Raw genomic sequence first — 7,283 nt, 5'->3', positions numbered from 1 at the left:
AATTTGTGAAGATCCCCAAGAAACTATCAGTAAAAAAAAAGGGTTATTCCTTTTAAATTAAAAAAAAAAAAAACAAAAAAACCATAACTTATAAAAATTGCACTTATCAATATTTTGTAATCATAAAACCTTGCAACAAAAAATTTGAAAGTCTTGAGTGAGGAGTCCAAATCTGATTAAATAAAGGTTCCATTGCTTAGATGATCTCCTCTTCAGCAACTTGCTAGCAGAAAGAAGCTGTGGTGGGATAACCCTGTAAGATACCAAAGATATTTACATTTCACCAGCTTTAGGTCTTAGAATCAAGACCTTGTAAGACAAGTATCAATTTATTTTTGATAAAATAATATTTTAAGATATTTTGAGAGAAAAATAAATACCTCAGCATTTTCAGATACTTTTGTATTACTTTTGTATGACTACTAGGTTTGCATTTGGGGGTGTTCTTGGAGATATCCAAATAAAAATAGTTAATTAATCTGGAGTTTATGCTGTGTGCTGGTTAAATTCCCTTGCATTCCATTCTTGTAGGAGCTTACTGTGATGTTATAAGAAGTAAGTGTTTGGAAAGTATTCAAATGGAATAGCAGTAAAACTTCTGCTCTGAGACAAATATGCTTCCAATACTATTGCTTGGCAGTGCACTATTAAAAGCTAGAAAAATCTACCTGGGGGAAAAGGAAGATAATAATAAGATACTGAGGAAAAATATTTATTTCTTTAATCCTGTAAATGTGCATGATTTTAAAAATCCCCTAAAATTCAAATTTTCTGTGCTGCAGACTTCAGATAACCTCAGATTTGTTTCCCATTGTTTAGTGTGATGTTAGGCATTGATCCATCTATAGCTATGACAACAAAACTCAGATGACATTAATGTAAATGACAGAATGTCATTGACATATGACCAGACATAGCAAATGGGTGGGAAAACAGCCTAAAACATCACTGAGCAGCAAAGGTGAGTTCTGTATCCCCTTGCTGTTCAGAACCATAGCAGTTCTTTGCAATATTAAATTCCAATGAATCTTATTTACAATCTATAATTTGTATTTAAGCTAAAAAGTCAATGGGATTTGTATATCTATCATTATTATGATTCTCTTGCTATTTTGAGTCACATGTTTCTTCAGAGAAGCAGCAGCTGTAAATACAGCATATCTCCTAATCTGTATGCTCAGGCTGGCTAATTTTTTTTTTTTTTTTTTTTTACCATACACACCCCTAGCAAAGGCTGACTTTGTTTCAGCTACAACAGAAATTTGTCATGGCTTTGCTGTATAAACTTGTGGTAGGTTTTTCTTTCTTGGTTCCAGTCATGAAGAACTGTGACAGGAATTTTTACTTTGTTATTTCAGTGCAGAACTGAGACATACAAGACAGTTACTTTGATTAACTTAAAAATTATACTTTATAGTCAAATCAAATACATTATAGTAAAATAAAATACATTCTCATATTCATATTAGTGCAGAAAGAGCAGTATTATACCCCATGCTGACACTTGCAGAGTCTGGAAGAAAATTCTACCATATTTGTTTGCCTTGTAACTAGTTTGGCAGAAAAGACTTTTTCAGAAGACCCAAACAGAGCATATTTTCTAAACTTATTCTAAAACTCAGTCTTTCAAATACAGGAAAGATTTCACCTATAATTAATTCAGTGTACATGCAATCCAAGGACCTCAAAGACATTAATAAATTTTATTTAACTCATATTAAAAAGTTTTTTTGTAATTTAATTACTAAAACAAATAGAAAATTACTTATGTCTGAGAAAACTGCAGTGTTATCTGCCTATTTATCTGCCTATCATCTCTCTCAACACTTCAAATAGTTTCAGGTTTACTTTTCTCAGCTGGGTACATGTTATGCCACTTACAAAAAGGCAGTCTAGTAAAGTGAAAATATTGTTTGAATATTTAGAATTTAAAATGTCTATATATATATATATGTAAAATTCTGTGATATTTAGCTTTCCAAGTACACAAGATTCCTGCACTAACCATGAGAAATCTTGACTATTGAAATTCAAACCTATTCCTGGTCCAGGATGAAATTTTGTCCAATCTGTGTACACACCAGTGAATTTTGATGCAGAAAAGACAACATTCCTCTAGGAATTTTATTGAAGAAGTTACATCTGTTTGAGTATATTTAGGAACTCAGAATGTTAAAATGAATCCTAAGAAAGCTGGATTAGTGAACGGATGACAGGTTAGGAAGTCCAAGGTATATGATGAATACACAATTTCCCATGGCTCTGGAATTTCTTACATGGTCTTTACATCTGGATATATGCTATCTACTTTCACACATGTAGAATGTATTTTTTGGCAGTGAACTTTTATCTTTTCTTTTGTCTTTCATATGTTTTTCATAAGCAAGTTATGTTATTCTTCTCTAGCTGTGAATACATCTGATGTTACATTTTTTGGTACACTTTTAATATTTACACTAATGGCAAGCATCTGTGACATTTCTACTAAATTAATTTGTTATAATAATCCAATTAATAGGAAACCATTATACAGACTAAGATACTGTTGAATTAATCTTTTTAATATATGCTGTTCAAAGTATTATGCAGTTTTTATTCATACATCAGTACTTTGGAAAATTAAGAAGGAAGACAGAGACACAAATAAATGTCAATATTGCATCCCTGAGAATCTGTACTGAAGCTTTTTAAACTGCAGAACTACTATCTTACTTTGGAATGTGCAATTGTTATGAATTAACCCTATGAAATTCAAAATAAGTACGTGGACATGTACGCTGCCTCTATGACATGAACTAGAGCTGGCAGAATCCAGTAAAAATGAGATAATTAAGAAATATTAATGAATTTTATTATACATATTTAGTAAAGTGTTTGCTGCTCACTAAAGCCATTAAAGAATACATTGAGAATATGTTGGGACTGAAAGGTTTGAAGTCTGAAATAAGGCAACTAAAGATACATTGTATGAGCTACCTGTCCTGGATCTGTACCTACTATTTTATGAATGGCATAGGTATACTGTAATGGTAAAGAGATATTTACTTATCTTCTGTGGTGGATTGGACGTAGCTGGACACCAGGAGCCCAAGAGAAGCTCTATCACCTCCCACTTTACCTCTACAGAGGCAGAAAAATACAATGAAGGACTCATTGATTGATATAAGGGCAAGGACAGATCACAGACAAAACAGACCCAGAGAAATTAATTTCTTATCAGTCAAATCAGAATAGGGTTATGAGACATGAAAGCAAACCTTAATACACCTGCCCGCCACTCCATCCTTCTTCATGGGCTCAACATCATTTGTGAATTCTCTGCCTCCCACCCCTGAGCAGCCCAAGGGAATGGAAGTTACAGTCAGTTCATCACCATTGTGCTGTTGTTTCTTTCTTCTCTTTCACCTGCTCCAGTATGAAATCCCTCCCATGGAAGATAGTCCTCCGGGAACTTCTCCAGCATGAGACCTCCCCACAAGCTGCAATTCTTTCCAAACTTCCAGTACGGGTCCATCCCATGGAATGCAGTCCTTCAGGAACAGCCTGTTCCAGCGTGGGTCACCCAGAGGGTCACAAGTCCTGCCAGAAAACTCACTCCATTGTGTGCCACTCTCTTCACGGGGCCACAGCACTCGGCAGGAGTCTGCTCCTACATGATCTTCTTCATGGGGACACAGCATCCTTCAGATCTGCTCCCATGTGGACGCCCACAGGCTGCAGGGGAACAGCCTTCCTCACCATGGTCTTCACTACAAGCTTCAGGGAAAACTATCCTTTGGTACCTGGTACACTTCTTCCCTCTTCATTGATCTTGGCATCTGCAGAGCTGTTGTACACATTCTCACTCCTCTCTTCTCTGGACCCAGTTGTTCCTGCACAATAACTCTTTCCTGCTACTTCAATATATTATCCCAGAGGCTGATGATGTGTATGGTCTTAGCCATCAATGAGACTGTCTTGGATCTGTCTGGCATTCAGACATAGGGGAAGCTTCTATCAGCTTTGCACAGAAGCCACCCCTATAGCCCTTCTACAAATTCACAGATAACTGTACAGATATAGTGGAGAATAGAATTTAAACATAAAGTGAACCTAAAGAATTTGTTGGAGTTCCTGAGAACCTGCCTGGAAAAGTAAAATCCAGTGCATCAAGTTATTCATAATGAATTCATGAAGAGTAACTTCATGAATTGCAGAGGCTTCATGATTCATTAAGTTAGCTACCTGGCACATACTTAGGCAGGACTGGCAATAACTGTTTAGAAAATATGGAGAAAACTACTTCCAATGAGTTGATAATGAGTGAGCCCTGTTGTATATAAGTAACTCCTGTTAAAGTGGTTCAGGAAAAGCATATATTACCCTGGGATGCTTTAACAAGAACATAGTTCGTTATGTAAAGTATCACCTCCAGTGTACTCAGGAAAGCTTCTGCTGACACTTTGCTACTCCGTGCTTGAAAGGTGTTGAGAACTAGACATGACTGCAGGATAAGCAGGTAGACATAGAAGGGCTATATAAAGCATGCAATACAATATAAGTATGGTTAAAAGTAACACACTGAAGCATCCTGTATCTGTAGAAACTGCAAATTACTAGTGTAAGTTGTCCTGGGATGTCACAAAGTCTCTGGTACTAAGAATTTTTAAAAACAGGTTGGACAAATGACTGTTTGGGAAATTGCACATATTAGGTTTCACACAGAAAAGTTAGGCAGGTGAAAAATATTAACTTCTTGAATTTCTCTTCCATACTCAATTCTTTGATATATCAGTATCTTCAGGATGTACCTTGAGAGCAGAAGCAGATCTTTGTGTGAGAATAAGAAGGAAAACATCAAAAGTCATGTAGCTGGAGTTAAGTGTTAATAATTCCTCTGTCACTGTCTATTCTTGTTTGTAAATTGCATAAACATACAATTTAAAATATTATATAAAGGTAGCAGGAGGAAAGAAATCCACTTATTGCCGTGGTTTGACATGGAAAGAGAATTCTTTCCGGAAGGAAGAGGTCAATTGAAGGTGAACACGCCTCTGAGAACACAGAGGGGTTGAAAGCAGAATTCCCAGGGGAACTCGCTCTCTTTGGTTCCGGTCAGCGTGCAGTGCAAACCTCCCCTGCCCAGCCACGAGCTGGATGGGGGAGGGGAAGCCCCCATGGCCTGAAAGGTAGGGCCCAAGGGTGGTGGAAGGACTGGAACCGGGCTGGCCCCTGCAGATGGAAGGGTGGAAGAAATCTGGGATGTCTCCATTCCCCCCCCCCCCAGAGTTCCTCTCCCGAGAGGGAGAGAGAAAGCCGCGAGGAAGGAGGAGCGGGGGGAGCTGCTGCAAGGTGCCCAGTTGTGTGGGAGTTGCTGGATGTCCGGGCATCGAGCCATCCTGGGAGTTCGGACTTTTAACCCTTCCTTGAGAAATGAAAGCTTTGTGAATTTTCCTTTCCCCTCCTCGGTTTGAAAGAGAGGAAGAGGGACACCTTGGACCCTGGGATGTTGGAAGGAGGAATTCTAGAGGGGAGGGGGACAAGGAGTGGCTTTTGGCTGGACTTTTCCGTGTTAGCCACAACCTGAACCAATCTTCTCCTTCAAGAGGGACTGTGTTTTGGGAGGATGCCAGTGAGTCAAGAGACCTGCTTCAGCTGGGAAAAAGACAAAATTGGAGTGAACAGAGAAAAGGTTAGGGGGTTTGTGGTGGCGCCCCCTGTTCTGGAAAGGAAAGAGAAGAGAAGAAGATCTCTGTTCTTGAGCCCTCGGCCCCAGGGCAAAATGGGGGGGGACTGTGGTCCCAAACAATGAAAAACTGAACTGTTGTTTTCTCCCCTCTTGGCAGGGCATCCTTGAAAGGAAAAATCCTAAAGGCAGTGACCATCCATGCATTGTGGTGAGAGCAGTGTGCATGGAAAGGAGAAGGGTCACCATGGCAAACTTTTTCTCCGGGCGGTGCCATGTGTGACATGGAAACACAGGATGTGGAGCTGTGTTTCTTGGGGGGCACATCTGTGGCACAGGAGAGAGAGACTGTTCCCTCGATGGACTGAGTATTGGTTGTTTGGAGGGTGGAAACCTGGTTGGGGTCCAGATTGTGTCTCACTGTGGTTTGTTGGAGTTGGGTGGTGGGAGGAGGAATGTTTTGCAAGGTTTTAATTTGATCTTTGTGTGGTTTTTTTTTTCCCTTCTTTAGTTTTCTCTTTTCTTTAGTAGTAGTAGTTTAATAAAGTTTTTTTTTCCTGTTATTAAGCTTGGGCCTGCTTTGCTCTATTCTAGATTCTACTTCACAGCATTCAAGGTAGAGATCACATTTTCATGGGGGCACTGGCATTGTGCCAGTGTCAAACCATGACACTTATATAACATTCTATAGTGTTAAAATAAAAACAAAACAAACAAAAACCAAAACAAACACAAACAAACAAATAAACCACAATCAGGGGCAATTAAATACTCCTCACATATGGATATGGATGTTCCATGCCTGTTGTAAAAACTTTTCCTGGTTCAGATCAGCTACAGGCAACTTGGGTCATTTCATTGAGGGTTTTTCACACATTTAATAAATAACCAAAATTAAATGCTTAAGTATCATTTAGAATAAACATCCTAAATATTAAAAAATCAAAATTTATTTAGAGGCAACTTGTGAAAGCCTAGAAACCCTTGAGACTGAATTTTGTCAACAAATGAGAAGTCCTTTTTCCCAAACTCCATGTGAAAGCACAGAGCTCATCACAAAATATACGCTTTTGATTATAATAATGAGAAATAGCTGTGAGGCAGATCTTGAAATCTCTTCTGCAGTCAATACAGTATCTGATTGAGTATAATTGGTAAAGGATTCAAGATAATTGCAAGGTACGAAGGAGTAGCAGAATCAACCACCACATTTACATTTTCAGAAAGAACTTAGTATAAACCTGGATATCACAAAAGTTTAAAGAGTTTTTAAAATTATAATTCTGATAAAATGCTCATTGTATATCCTGGAAATATGAGCCAAGCACCAATCAGAATTTCATTTCAACCAGTACCTTGTTCAGATTATCAGATCAAACTGAAGTTGTATTGAATTTCAAGGTGCTTGACAGTTACATTAATGCAATTATTAGAAATGTTATTTAAAAACAGTCTATTTCATTTCAGGGTGTTAGAAAATCATTGACAGCAATTGCTAGAGTTGTTAGGTTTATGATTCTGATCAAAGTAGATCATGAGAAGTCTGGATTCAGCCATGAAAATGGTAACTAGGTGATGGTAAGCACTAGCATTGACATAGGGCATAAGGTCTATCAGC

The 7,283-nt window shown here is 38.1% G+C and overlaps 1 long non-coding RNA gene across 1 annotated transcript; it reads left to right on the top strand.

The window, feature by feature from the left end:
• Positions 1–5,036: 5,036 nt before the first annotated feature.
• LOC144248307 (uncharacterized) lies at positions 5,037–6,228 on the top strand. The gene is made up of 2 exons (XR_013341685.1): positions 5,037–5,168; positions 5,826–6,228. It is a non-coding gene; the product is annotated as an uncharacterized LOC144248307 (long non-coding RNA).
• Positions 6,229–7,283: the final 1,055 nt, after the last annotated feature.

This window comes from Lonchura striata, chromosome Z (assembly GCF_046129695.1).
Source record: "Lonchura striata isolate bLonStr1 chromosome Z, bLonStr1.mat, whole genome shotgun sequence".
In the NCBI taxonomy this organism is placed as follows: domain Eukaryota; kingdom Metazoa; phylum Chordata; class Aves; order Passeriformes; family Estrildidae; genus Lonchura; species Lonchura striata.
This window is presented reverse-complemented; position numbering and strand designations above follow the sequence as displayed.